This window comes from Aulonocara sp. 'chitande type north' Nkhata Bay, linkage group LG5 (assembly GCF_057382095.1).
Source record: "Aulonocara sp. 'chitande type north' Nkhata Bay isolate Kocher_YH1m ecotype deep benthic linkage group LG5, A_spYH_male_GT1.1, whole genome shotgun sequence".
Taxonomy (NCBI): Eukaryota; Metazoa; Chordata; class Actinopteri; order Cichliformes; family Cichlidae; genus Aulonocara; species Aulonocara sp. 'chitande type north' Nkhata Bay.
Window position 1 is genome coordinate 730,631 of NC_141348.1, and position 13,797 is coordinate 744,427.

Below are 13,797 nucleotides of genomic sequence, written 5' to 3' on the forward strand. Positions count from 1 at the left end.
CATGTCATTGAACCGCTTTTGATCCAGAAAAGGGGTGTATTAAAAGACCAAAAGCAGCTGCCCATTAATGAGGGCACATTAACGACATTGCTTTTGGCTCTTTTCCAATGTCTTGTGCTGCTAGCTGATGCCACCTACACCACACCAGGGCCTGAGTGACCGGCTGGGGCCACTTACACCACATCAGGGCCTGTGGCTCTGGCTGAGGCCACTTACACCACACCAGGGCCTGTGGCTGCTGGCTGAGGCCACCTACACCACACCAGGGCCTTAGTTGCTATTGAGGCCAATTACACCACACCATGGTCTGTGGCTCTTGCTCAGGCCACTTACACCACACCAGGGCCTGTGGCTGCTGGCTGAGGCCACTTACACCACACCAGGGCCTGTGGCGGCTGGCTGAGGCCACCTACACCACACCAGGGCCTGTGGCTCTGGCTGAGGCCAATTACACCACACCAGGGTCTGTGGCTCTGGCTGAGGCCACTTACACCACATCAGGGCCTTATTTGCTATTGAGGCCAGTTACACCACACCAGGGCCTGTGGCTCTGGCTGAGGCCACTTACACCACATCAGGGCCTGTGGCTCTGGCTGAGGCCAATTACACCACACCAGGGTCTGTGGCTCTTGCTGAGGCCACTTAGACCACACCAGGGCCTGTGGCTGCTGGCTGAGGCCACTTACACCATACCAGGGCCTGTGGCTGCTGGCTGAGGCCACCTACACCACACCAGGGCCTGTGGCTGCTTGCTGAGGCGACTTACACCACACCAGGGCCTGTTGCTGCTGGCTGAGGCCACTTACACCACACCAGTGCCTGTGGCTTCTGGCTGAGGCGACTTACACCACATCAGGGCCTGTGGCTCTGGCTGAGGCCACTTACACCACACCAGGGCCTGTGGCTGCTGGCTGAGGCCAGTTACACCACACCAGGGCCTGTGGCTGCTGGCTGAGGCCACATACACCACACCAGGGCCTTAGTTGCTATTGAGGCCAATTACACCACACCAGGGTCTGTGGCTCTTGCTCAGGCCACTCACATCACACCAGGCCCTGCGCTTCTGGCCACTTACACCACACCAGGGCCTGTGGCTGCTGGCTGAGGCCACTTACACCATACCAGGGCCTGTGGCTGCTGGCTGAGGCGACTTACACCACACCAGAGCCTGTGGCTGCTGGCTGAGGCCACCTACACCACACCAGGGCCTGTGACTGCTGGCTGAGGCCACTTACACCACACCAGGGCCTTAGTTGCTATTGAGGCCACTTACACCACACCAGGGCCTGTGGCTCTGGCTGAGGCCACTTACACCACATCAGGGCCTTATTTGCTATTGAGGCCAGTTACACCACACCAGGGCCTGTGGCTCTGGCTGAGGCCACTTACACCACACCAGGGCCTGTGGCTTCTGGCTGATTCCACTTACACCACACCAGGGCCTGTGGCTCTTGCTAAGGCCACTCATATCACACCAGGCCCTGTGCTTCTGGACGAGGCCATCTTCACCAAACCAGGCCCTGTGCTGCTTGCTGTGGCCATGTACAACACACCAGGCCCTGTGCTGGTTCCTGAGGCCAACTTCAACAATCCAGGACCTGTGCTGTTGGATAAATGCTAAACTGAGCCTTTGGGTTAGGGTATTATGCAAACATGCAGGTAGGGTTATAGGATTGTCTTTGTGACTTCAGGTACTTGCCACCTAATCACTTGAATCCATAAATTGAGACATTGTGCTGGGGCCAGCAGCTTACGGCCATACCACCCTGAGCACCCCCGACCTCGTCTGATCTCGGAAGCTAAGCAGGGCTGGGCTTGGTTAGTACTTGGATGGGGGAATACCTGGTGCTGTAAGCCTTTCATTTTCCTGTCATTGAACCGCTTTTGATCCAGAGAAGGGGTGTATTAAAAGACCAAAAGCAGCTGCCCATTAATGAGGGCACATTAACGACATTGCTTTTGGCTGTTTTCCAATGTCTTGTGCTGCTAGCTGATGCCACCTACACCACACCAGGGCCTGATTGACCGGCTGGGGCCACTTACACCACATCAGGGCCTGTGGCTCTGGCTGAGGCCACTTACACCACACCAGGGCCTGTGGCTCTTGCTCAGGCCAGTTACACCACACCAGGGCCTGTGGCTGCTGGCTGAGGCCACTTACACCACACAAGGGCCTGTGGCTGCTGGCTGAGGCCACCTACACCACACCAGGGCCTGAGTGACCGGCTGGGGCCACTTACACCACATCAGGGCCTGTGGCTGCTGGCTGAGGCCACCTACACCACACCAGGGCCTTAGTTGCTATTGAGGCCAATTACACTACACCAGGGTCTGTGGCTCTTGCTCAGGCCACTTACACCACACCAGGCCTGTGGCACTTGCTCAGGCCACTTACACCACACCAGGGCCTGTGGCTGCTGGCTGAGGCCACTTACACCACACCAGGGCCTGTGGCTGTTGGCTGAGGCCACCTACACCACACCAGGGCATTAGTTGCTATTGAGGCCAATTACACCACACCAGGGTCTGTGGCTCTTGCTCAGGCCACTTACACCACACCAGGGCCTGTGGCTCTTGCTCAGGCCACTTACACCACACCAGGGCCTGTGGCTGCTGGCTGAGGCCACTTACACCACACCAGGGCCTGTGGCTGCTGGCTGAGGCCACCTACACCACACCAGGGCCTGTGGCTGCTGGCTGAGGCCACTTACACCACACCAGGGCCTGTGGCTGCTGGCTGAGGCCACTTACACCACACCAGGGCCTGTGGCTGCTGGCTGAGGCCACCTACACCACACCAGGGCCTGTGGCTGCTGACTGAGGCGACTTACACCACACCAGGGCCCTTTTGCTGCTGGCTGAGGCCACTTACACCACAGCAGTGCCTGTGGCTTCTGGCTGAGGCGACTTACACCACACCAGGGCCTGTGGCTGCTGGCTGAGGCCACTTACACCACACCAAGGCCTGTGGCTCTTGCTCAGGCCACTCATATCACACCAGGCCCTGCGCTTCTGGCCGAGGCCATCTTCACCAAACCAGGCCCTGTGCTGCTTGCTGTGGCCATGTACAACACACCAGGCCCTGTGCTGGTTCCTGAGGCCATCTTCAACAATCCAGGGCCTGTGCTGTTGGATAAATGCCAAACTGAGCCTTTGGGTTAGGGTATTATGCAAACATGCAGGTATGGTTATAGGATTGTCTTCGTAACTTCAGGTACTTGCCACCTAATCACTTGAATCCATAAATTGAGACATTGTGCTGGGGCCAGCAGCTTACGGCCATACCACCCTGAGCACTCCCGACCTCGTCTGATCTCGGAAGCTAAGCAGGGCTGGGCTTGGTTAGTACTTGGATGGGAGACTGCCTGGGAATACCTGGTGCTGTAAGCCTTTCATTTTCATGTCATTGAACCGCTTTTGATCCAGAGAAGGGGTGTATTAAAAGACCAAAAGCAGCTGCCCATTAATGAGGGCATATTAACGACACTGCTTTTGGCTGTTTTCCAATGTCTTGTGCTGCTAGCTGATGCCACCTACACCACACCAGGGCCTGAGTGACCGGCTGGGGCCACTTACACCACATCAGGGCCTGTGGCTCTGGCTGAGGCCACTTACACCACACCAGGGCCTGTGGCTGCTGGCTGAGGCCAGTTACACCACACCAGAGCCTGTGGCTGCTGGCTGAAGCCACTTACACCACACCAGGGCCTTAGTTGCTATTGAGGCCACTTACACCACACCAGGGCCTGTGGCTGCTGGCTGAGGCCACCTACACCACACCAGGGCCTGTGGCTGCTGGCTGAGGCCACTTACACCACACCAGGGCCTGTGGCTGCTGGCTGAAGCCACTTACACCACACCAGGGCCTTAGTTGCTATTGAGGCCACTTACACCACACCAGGGCCTGTGGCTGCTGGCTGAGGCCACCTACACCACACCAGGGCCCTTTTGCTGCTGGCTGAGGCCACTTACACCACACCAGTGCCTGTGGCTGCTGGCTGAGGCCACTTACACCACACCAGGGCCTGTGGCTCTTGCTCAGGCCACTCACATCACACCAGGCCCTGCGCTTTTGGCCGAGGCCATCTTCACCAAACCAGGCCCTGTGGTTCTTGCTCAGGCCACTTACACCACACCAGGGCCTTATTTGCTATTGAGGCCACTTACACCACACCAGGGCCTGTGGCTCTGGCTTAGGCCACTTACACCACACCAGGGCCTGTGGCACTTGCTCAGGCCACTTACACCACACCAGGGCCTGTGGCTGCTGGCTGAGGCCACTTACACCACACCAGGGCCTGTGGCTCTTGCTCAGGCCACTTACACCACACCAGGGCCTGTGGCACTGGCTGAGGCCACTTAGACCACACCAGGGCCTGTGGCTGCTGGCTGAGGCCACTCACACCACACCAGGGCCTGTTGCTGCTAGCTGAGGCCACTTACACCAAACCAGGGCCTGTGGCTGCTTGCTGAGGCCATCTTCACCAAACCAGGCCCTGTGCTGCTTGCTGTGGCCATGTAAAACACACCAGGTCCTGTGCTGGTTCTTGAGGCCATCTTCAACAATCCAGGGCCTGTGCTGTTGGATAAATGCCAAACTGAGCCTTTTGGTTAGGGTATTATGCAAACATGCAGGTATGGTTATAGGATTGTCCTCGTAACTTCAGGTACTTGCCACCTAATCACTTGAATCCATAAATTGAGACATTGTGCTGGGGCCAGCAGCTTACGGCCATACCACCCTGAGCACGCCCGACCTCGTCTGATCTCGGAAGCTAAGCAGGGCTGGGCTTGGTTAGTACTTGGATGGGAGACTGCCTGGGAATACCTGGTGCTGTAAGCCTTTCATTTTCATGTCATTGAACCGCTTTTGATCCAGAGAAGGGGTGTATTAAAAGACCAGAAGCAGCTCCCCATTAATGAGGGCACATTAACGACATTGCTTTTGGCTGTTTTCCAATGTCTTGTGCTGCTAGCTGATGCCACCTACACCACACCAGGGCCTGAGTGACCGGCTGGGGCCACTTACACCACACCAGGGCCTGTGGTTCTTGCTCAGGCCACTCACATCACACCAGGCCCTGCTCTTCTGGCCGAGGCCATCTTCACCAAACCAGGCCCTGTGCTGCTAGCTGTGGCCATGTACAACACACCAGGCCCTGTGCTGGTTCCTGAGGCCATCTTCAACAATCCAGGGCCTGTGCTGTTGGATAAATGCCAAACTGAGCCTTTGGGTTAGGGTATTATGCAAACATGCAGGTATGGTTATAGGATTGTCTTCGTAACTTCAGGTACTTGCCACCTAATCACTTGAATCCATAAATTGAGTCATTGTGCTGGGGCCAGCAGCTTACGGCCATAGCCCCCTGAGCACGCCCGACCTCGTCTGATCTCGGAAGCTAAGCAGGGCTGGGCTTGGTTAGTACTTGGATGGGAGACTGCCTGGGTATACCTGGTGCTGTAAGCCTTTCATTTTCATGTCATTGAACCGCTTTTGATCCAGAGAAGGGGTGTATTAAAAGACCAAAAGCCCATTGATGAGGGCACATTAACGACATTGCTTTTGGCTCTTTTCCAATGTCTTGTGCTGCTAGCTGATGCCACCTACACCACACCAGGGCCTGAGTGACCGGCTGGGGCCACTTACACCACATCAGGGCCTGTGGCTCTGGCTGAGGCCACTTACACCACACCAGGGCCTGTGGCTGCTGGCTGAGGCCACCTACACCACACCAGGGCCTTAGTTGCTATTGAGGCCAATTACACCACACCAGGGTCTGTGGTCTTGCTCAGGCCACTTACACCACACCAGGCCTGTGGCACTTGCTCAGGCCACTTACACCACACCAGGGCCTGTGGCTGCTGGCTGAGGCCACCTACACCACACCAGGGCATTAGTTGCTATTGAGGCCACTTACACCACACCAGGGCCTGTGGCACTGGCTGAGGCCACTTACACCACACCAGGGCCTGTGGCTGCTGGCTGAGGCCACTTACACCACACCAGGGCCTTAGTTGCTATTGAGGCCAATTACACCACACCAGGGCCTGTGGCACTGGCTGAGGCCACTTACACCACACCAGGGCCTGTGGCTGCTGGCTGAGGCCACTTACACCACACAAGGGCCTGTGGCTGCTGGCTGAGGCCACCTACACCACACCAGGGCCTGTGGCTGCTGGCTGAGGACACTTACAACACAACAGGGCCTGTGGCTCTTGCTCAGGCCACTCATATCACACCAGGCCCTGTGCTTCTGGCCGAGGCCATCTTCACCAAACCAGGCCCTGTGCTGCTTGCTGTGGCCATGTACAACACACCAGGCCCTGTGCTGGTTCCTGAGGCCATCTTCAACAATCCAGGGCCTGTGCTGTTGGATAAATGCCAAACTGAGCCTTTGGGTTAGGGTATTATGCAAACATGCAGGTATGGTTATAGGATTATCTTCGTAACTTCAGGTACTTGCCACCTAATCACTTGAATCCATAAATTGAGACATTGTGCTGGAGCCAGCAGCTTACGGCCATACCACCCTGAGCACTCCCGACCTCGTCTGATCTCGGAAGCTAAGCAGGGCTGGGCTTGGTTAGTACTTGGATGGGAGACTGCCTGGGAATACCTGGTGCTGCAAGCCTTTCATTTTCATGTCATTGAACCGCTTTTGATCCAGAGAAGGGGTGTATTAAAAGACCAAAAGCAGCTGCCCATTAATGAGGGTACATTAACGACATTGCTTTTGGCTGTTTTCCAATGTCTTGTGCTGCTAGCTGATGCCACCTACACCACACCAGGGCCTTAGTTGCTATTGAGGCCAATTACACCACACCAGGGTCTTTGGCTCTTGCTCAGGCCACTTACACCACACCAGGGCCTGTGGCACTGGCTGAGGCCACTTACACCACACCAGGGCCTGTGGCTGCTGGCTGAGGCCACTTACACCACACCAGGGCCTTATTTGCTATTGAGGCCACTTACACCACACCAGGGCCTGTGGCTCTTGCTCAGGCCACTTACACCACACCAGGGCCTGTGGCTCTTGCTCAGGCCACTCACATCACACCAGGCCCTGCGCTTCTGGCCGAGGCCATCTTCACCAAACCAGGCCCTGTGCTGCTAGCTGTGGCCATGTACAACACACCAGGCCCTGTGCTGGTTCCTGAGGCCATCTTCAACAATCCAGGGCCTGTGCTGTTGGATAAATGCTAAACTGAGCCTTTGGGTTAGGGTATTATGCAAACATGAAGGTAGGGTTATAGGATTGTCTTCGTAACTTCAGGTACTTGCCACCTAATCACCTGAATCCATAAATTGAGACATTGTGCTGGGGCCAGCAGCTTACGGCCATACCACCCTGAGCACGCCCGACCTCGTCTGATCTCGGAAGCTGAGCAGGGCTGGGCTTGGTTAGTACTTGGATGGGAGACTCCCTGGGAATACCTGGTGCTGTAAGCCTTTCATTTTCATGTCATTGAACCGCTTTTGATCCAGAGAAGGGGTGTATTAAAAGACCAAAAGCAGCTGCCCATTAATGAGGGCACATTAACGACATTGCTTTTGGCTGTTTTCCAATGTCTTGTGCTGCTAGCTGATGCCACCTACACCACACCAGGGCCTGAGTGACCGGCTGGGGCCACTTACACCACATCAGGGCCTGTGGCTCTGGCTGAGGCCACTTACACCACACCAGGGCCTGTGGCTGCTGGCTGAGGCCACTTACACCACACCAGGGCCTGTGGCTGCTGGCTGAGGCCACTTACACCACACCAGGGCCTTAGTTGCTATTGAGGCCAATTACACCACACCATGGTCTGTGGCTCTTGCTCAGGCCACTTACACCACACCAGGGCCTGTGGCACTGGCTGAGGCCACTTACACCACACCAGGGCCTGTGGCTGCTGGCTGAGGCCACTTACACCACACAAGGGCTTGTGGCTGCTGGCTGAGGCCACCTACACCACACCAGGGCCTGTGGCTGCTGGCTGAGGCCACCTACACCACACCAGGGCCTGTGGCTCTTGCTCAGGCCACTTACACCACACCAGGGCCTGTGGCTCTTGCTCAGGCCACTCATATCACACCAGGCCCTGTGCTTCTGGCTGAGGCCACTTAGACCACACCAGGGCCTGTGGCTGCTGGCTGAGGCCATCTACACCACAACAGGGCCTGTGGCTCTTGCTCAGGCCAGTTACACCACACCAGGGCCTGTGGCTGCTGGCTGAGGCCACTTACACCACACAAGGGCCTGTGGCTGCTGGCTGAGGCCACCTACACCACACCAGGGCCTTAGTTGCTATTGAGGCCAATTACACCACACCAGGGTCTGTGGCTCTTGCTCAGGCCACTTACACCACACCAGGGCCTGTGGCACTGGCTGAGGCCACTTACACCACACCAGGGCCTGTGGCTGCTGGCTGAGGCCACTTACACCACACAAGGGCTTGTGGCTGCTGGCTGAGGCCACCTACACCACACCAGGGCCTGTGGCTGCTGGCTGAGGCCACCTACACCACACCAGGGCCTGTGGCTCTTGCTCAGGCCACTTACACCACACCAGGGCCTGTGGCTCTTGCTCAGGCCACTCATATCACACCAGGCCCTGTGCTTCTGGCTGAGGCCACTTAGACCACACCAGGGCCTGTGGCTGCTGGCTGAGGCCATCTACACCACAACAGGGCCTGTGGCTCTTGCTCAGGCCAGTTACACCACACCAGGGCCTGTGGCTGCTGGCTGAGGCCACTTACACCACACAAGGGCCTGTGGCTGCTGGCTGAGGCCACCTACACCACACCAGGGCCTTAGTTGCTATTGAGGCCAATTACACCACACCAGGGTCTGTGGCTCTTGCTCAGGCCACTTACACCACACCAGGGCCTGTGGCACTGGCTGAGGCCACTTACACCACACCAGGGCCTGTGGCTGCTGGCTGAGGCCACTTACACCACACAAGGGCCTTTGGCTGCTGGCTGAGGCCACCTACACCACACCAGGGCCTGTGGCTGCTGGCTGAGACCACTTACACCACACCAGGGCATGTGGCTTTTGCTCAGGCCACTTACACCACACCAGGGCCTGTGGCTCTTGCTCAGGCCACTTACACCACACCAGGGCCTGTGGCTGCTGGCTGAGGCCACTTACACCACACCAGGGCCTGTGGCTGCTGGCTGAGGCCACTTACACCACACCAGGGCCTGTGGCGGCTGGCTGAGGCCACCTACACCACACCAGGGCCTGAGTGACCGGCTGGGGCCACTTACACCACATCAGGGCCTGTGGCTCTGGCTGAGGCCAGTTACACCACAACAGGGCCTGTGGCTGCTGCCTGAGGCCACATACACCACACCAGGGCCTTAGTTGCTATTGAGGCCAATTACACCACACCAGGGTCTGTGGCTCTTGCTGAGGCCACCTACACCACACCAGGGCCTGTGGCTGCTGGCTGAGGCCACTTACACCACACCAGGGCCTGTGGCTGCTGGCTGAGGCCACCTACACCACACCAGGGCCTGTGGCTGCTTGCTGAGGCGACTTACACCACACCAGGGCCTGTTGCTGCTGGCTGAGGCCACTTACACCACACCAGTGCCTGTGGCTGCTGGCTGAGGCCACTTACACCACACCAGGGCCTGTGGCTCTTGCTCAGGCCACTCACATCACACCAGGCCCTGCGCTTCTGGCCGAGGCCATCTTCACCAAACCAGGCCCTGTGGTTCTTGCTCAGGCCACTTACACCACACCAGGGCCTGTGGCACTTGCTCAGGCCACTTACACCACACCAGGGCCTGTGGCTGCTGGCTGAGGCCACTTACACCACACCAGGGCCTGTGGCTCTTGCTCAGGCCACTTACACCACACCAGGGCATTAGTTGCTATTGAGGCCAATTACACCACACCAGGGTCTGTGGCTCTTGCTCAGGCCACTTACACCACACCAGGGCCTGTGGCTCTTGCTCAGGCCACTTACACCACACCAGGGCCTGTGGCTGCTGGCTGTGGCCACTTACACCACACCAGGGCCTGTGGCTGCTGGCTGAGGCCACCTACACCACACCAGGGCCTTAGTTGCTATTGAGGCCAATTACACCACACCAGGGTATGTGGCTCTTGCTCAGGCCACTTACACCACACCAGGGCCTTAGTTGCTATTGAGGCCAATTACACCACACCAGGGCCTGTGGCTCTTGCTCAGGCCACTCACATCACACCAGGCCCTGCGCTTCTGGCCGAGGCCATCTTCACCAAACCAGGCCCTGTGCTGCTAGCTGTGGCCATGTACAACACACCAGGCCCTGTGCTGGTTCCCGAGGCCATCTTCAACAATCCAGGGCCTGTGCTGTTGGATAAATGCTAAACTGAGCCTTTGGGTTAGGGTATTATGCAAACATGAAGGTAGGGTTATAGGATTGTCTTCGTAACTTCAGGTACTTGCCACCTAATCACCTGAATCCATAAATTGAGACATTGTGCTGGGGCCAGCAGCTTACGGCCATACCACCCTGAGCACGCCCGACCTCGTCTGATCTCGGAAGCCGAGAAGGGCTGGGCTTGGTTAGTACTTGGATGGGAGACTGCCTGGGAATACCTGGTGCTGTAAGCCTTTCATTTTAATGTCATTGAACCGCTTTTGATCCAGAGAAGGGGTGTATTAAAAGACCAAAAGCAGCTGCCCATTAATGAGGGCACATTAACGACATTGCTTTTGGCTGTTTTCCAATGTCTTGTGCTGCTAGCTGATGCCACCTACACCACACCAGGGCCTGAGTGACCGGCTGGGGCCACTTACACCACATCAGGGCCTGTGGCTGCTGGCTGAGGCCACTTACACCACACCAGGGCCTGTGGCTGCTGGCTGAGGCCACCTACACCACACCAGGGCCTGTGGCTGCTTGCTGAGGCGACTTACACCACACCAGGGCCTGTTGCTGCTGGCTGAGGCCACTTACACCACACCAGTGCCTGTGGCTGCTGGCTGAGGCCACTTACACCACACCAGGGCCTGTGGCTCTTGCTCAGGCCACTCACATCACACCAGGCCCTGCGCTTCTGGCCGAGGCCATCTTCACCAAACCAGGCCCTGTGGTTCTTGCTCAGGCCACTTACACCACACCAGGGCCTGTGGCACTTGCTCAGGCCACTTACACCACACCAGGGCCTGTGGCTGCTGGCTGAGGCCACTTACACCACACCAGGGCCTGTGGCTCTTGCTCAGGCCACTTACACCACACCAGGGCATTAGTTGCTATTGAGGCCAATTACACCACACCAGGGTCTGTGGCTCTTGCTCAGGCCACTTACACCACACCAGGGCCTGTGGCTCTTGCTCAGGCCACTTACACCACACCAGGGCCTGTGGCTGCTGGCTGTGGCCACTTACACCACACCAGGGCCTGTGGCTGCTGGCTGAGGCCACCTACACCACACCAGGGCCTTAGTTGCTATTGAGGCCAATTACACCACACCAGGGTATGTGGCTCTTGCTCAGGCCACTTACACCACACCAGGGCCTTAGTTGCTATTGAGGCCAATTACACCACACCAGGGCCTGTGGCTCTTGCTCAGGCCACTCACATCACACCAGGCCCTGCGCTTCTGGCCGAGGCCATCTTCACCAAACCAGGCCCTGTGCTGCTAGCTGTGGCCATGTACAACACACCAGGCCCTGTGCTGGTTCCCGAGGCCATCTTCAACAATCCAGGGCCTGTGCTGTTGGATAAATGCCAAACTGAGCCTTTGGGTTAGGGTATTATGCAAACATGCAGGTATGGTTATAGGATTGTCTTCGTAACTTCAGGTACTTGCCACCTAATCACTTGAATCCATAAATTGAGACATTGTGCTGGAGCCAGCAGCTTACGGCCATACCACACTGAGCACGCCCGACCTCGTCTGATCTCGGAAGCTAAGCAGGGCTGGGCTTGGTTAGTACTTGGATGGGAGACTGCCTGGGAGTACCTGGTGCTGTAAGCCTTTCATTATCATGTCATTGAACCGCTTTTGATCCAGAGAAGGGGTGTATTAAAAGACCAAAAGCAGCTGCCCATTAATGAGGGCACATTAACGACACTGCTTTTGGCTCTTTTCCAATGTCTTGTGCTGCTAGCTGATGCTAATTACACCACACCAGGGCCTGAGTGACCGGCTGGGGCCACTTACACCACATCAGGGCCTGTGGCTCTGGCTGAGGCCACTTACACCACACCAGGGCCTGTGGCTGCTGGCTGAGGCCAGTTACACCACACCAGAGCCTGTGGCTGCTGGCTGAGGCCACTTACACCACACCAGGGCCTTAGTTGCTATTGAGGCCACTTACACCACACCAGGGCCTGTGGCTGCTGGCTGAGGCCAGTTACACCACACCAGGGCCTGTGGCTGCTGGCTGAGGCCACATACACCACACGAGGGCCTTAGTTGCTATTGAGGCCATTTACACCACACCAGGGTCTGTGGCTCTTGCTCAGGCCACTTACACCACACCAGGGCCTGTGGCTGCAGGCTGAGGCCACCTACACCACACCAGGGCCTGTGGCTGCTGGCTGAGGCGACTTACACCACACCAGGGCCTGTTGCTGCTGGCTGAGGCCACTTACACCACACCAGGGACTGTGGCTTCTGGCTGAGGTGACTTACACCACACCAGGGCCTGTGGCTGCTGGCTGAGGCCACTTACACCACACCAGGGCCTGTGGCTCTTGCTCAGGCCACTTACACCACACCAGGGCCTGTGGCTCTTGCTCAGGCCACTCATATCACACCAGGCCCTGCTCTTCTGGCCGAGGCCATCTTCACCAAACCAGGCCCTGTGCTGCTAGCTGTGGCCATGTACAACACACCAGGCCCTGTGCTGGTTCCTGAGGCCATCTTCAACAATCCAGGGCCTGTGCTGTTGGATAAATGCTAAACTGAGCCTTTGGGTTAGGGTATTATGCAAACATGCAGGTATGGTTATAGGATTGTCTTCGTAACTTCAGGTACTTGCCACCTAATCACTTGAATCCATAAATTGAGACATTGTGCTGGGGCCAGCAGCTTACGGCCATACCACCCTGAGCACGCCCGACCTCGTCTGATCTCGGAAGCTAAGCAGGGCTGGGCTTGGTTAGTACTTGGATGGGAGACTGCCTGGGAATACTTGGTGCTGTAAGCCTTTCATTTTCATGTCATTGAACCGCTTTTGATCCAGAAAAGGGGTGTATTAAAAGACCAAAAGCAGCTGCCCATTAATGAGGGCACATTAACGACATTGCTTTTGGCTCTTTTCCAATGTCTTGTGCTGCTAGCTGATGCCACCTACACCACACCAGGGCCTGAGTGACCGGCTGGGGCCACTTACACCACATCAGGGCCTGTGGCTCTGGCTGAGGCCACTTACACCACACCAGGGCCTGTGGCTGCTGGCTGAGGCCACCTACACCACACCAGGGCCTTAGTTGCTATTGAGGCCAATTACACCACACCATGGTCTGTGGCTCTTGCTCAGGCCACTTACACCACACCAGGGCCTGTGGCTGCTGGCTGAGGCCACTTACACCACACCAGGGCCTGTGGCGGCTGGCTGAGGCCACCTACACCACACCAGGGCCTGTGGCTCTGGCTGAGGCCAATTACACCACACCAGGGTCTGTGGCTCTGGCTGAGGCCACTTACACCACATCAGGGCCTTATTTGCTATTGAGGCCAGTTACACCACACCAGGGCCTGTGGCTCTGGCTGAGGCCACTTACACCACATCAGGGCCTGTGGCTCTGGCTGAGGCCAATTACACCACACCAGGGTCTGTGGCTCTTGCTGAGGCCACTTAGACC

The 13,797-nt window shown here is 57.2% G+C and overlaps 3 non-coding genes and 6 pseudogenes across 3 annotated transcripts; all 9 read left to right on the forward strand.

Annotated features, from left to right (window-relative positions):
* Nucleotides 1-1,748: 1,748 nt before the first annotated feature.
* Nucleotides 1,749-1,857, forward strand: LOC147329206 (5S ribosomal RNA; annotated as a pseudogene).
* Nucleotides 1,858-3,271: 1,414 nt separating this feature from the next.
* LOC147329207 (5S ribosomal RNA) lies at nucleotides 3,272-3,390 on the forward strand. Its single transcript, XR_015129565.1, has one exon. It is a non-coding gene; the product is annotated as a 5S ribosomal RNA (ribosomal RNA).
* A 1,334-nt stretch (nucleotides 3,391-4,724) lies between these two features.
* Nucleotides 4,725-4,843, forward strand: LOC147329208 (5S ribosomal RNA). Its single transcript, XR_015129412.1, has one exon. It is a non-coding gene; the product is annotated as a 5S ribosomal RNA (ribosomal RNA).
* A 505-nt stretch (nucleotides 4,844-5,348) lies between these two features.
* Nucleotides 5,349-5,467, forward strand: LOC147329209 (5S ribosomal RNA; annotated as a pseudogene).
* A 1,046-nt stretch (nucleotides 5,468-6,513) lies between these two features.
* LOC147329210 (5S ribosomal RNA) lies at nucleotides 6,514-6,632 on the forward strand (annotated as a pseudogene).
* Nucleotides 6,633-7,331: 699 nt separating this feature from the next.
* On the forward strand, nucleotides 7,332-7,450 carry LOC147329211 (5S ribosomal RNA; annotated as a pseudogene).
* Nucleotides 7,451-10,473: 3,023 nt separating this feature from the next.
* On the forward strand, nucleotides 10,474-10,592 carry LOC147329212 (5S ribosomal RNA; annotated as a pseudogene).
* A 1,251-nt stretch (nucleotides 10,593-11,843) lies between these two features.
* LOC147329213 (5S ribosomal RNA) lies at nucleotides 11,844-11,962 on the forward strand (annotated as a pseudogene).
* A 1,058-nt stretch (nucleotides 11,963-13,020) lies between these two features.
* LOC147329214 (5S ribosomal RNA) lies at nucleotides 13,021-13,139 on the forward strand. Its single transcript, XR_015129677.1, has one exon. It is a non-coding gene; the product is annotated as a 5S ribosomal RNA (ribosomal RNA).
* The last annotated feature ends 658 nt before the right edge of the window (nucleotides 13,140-13,797 follow it).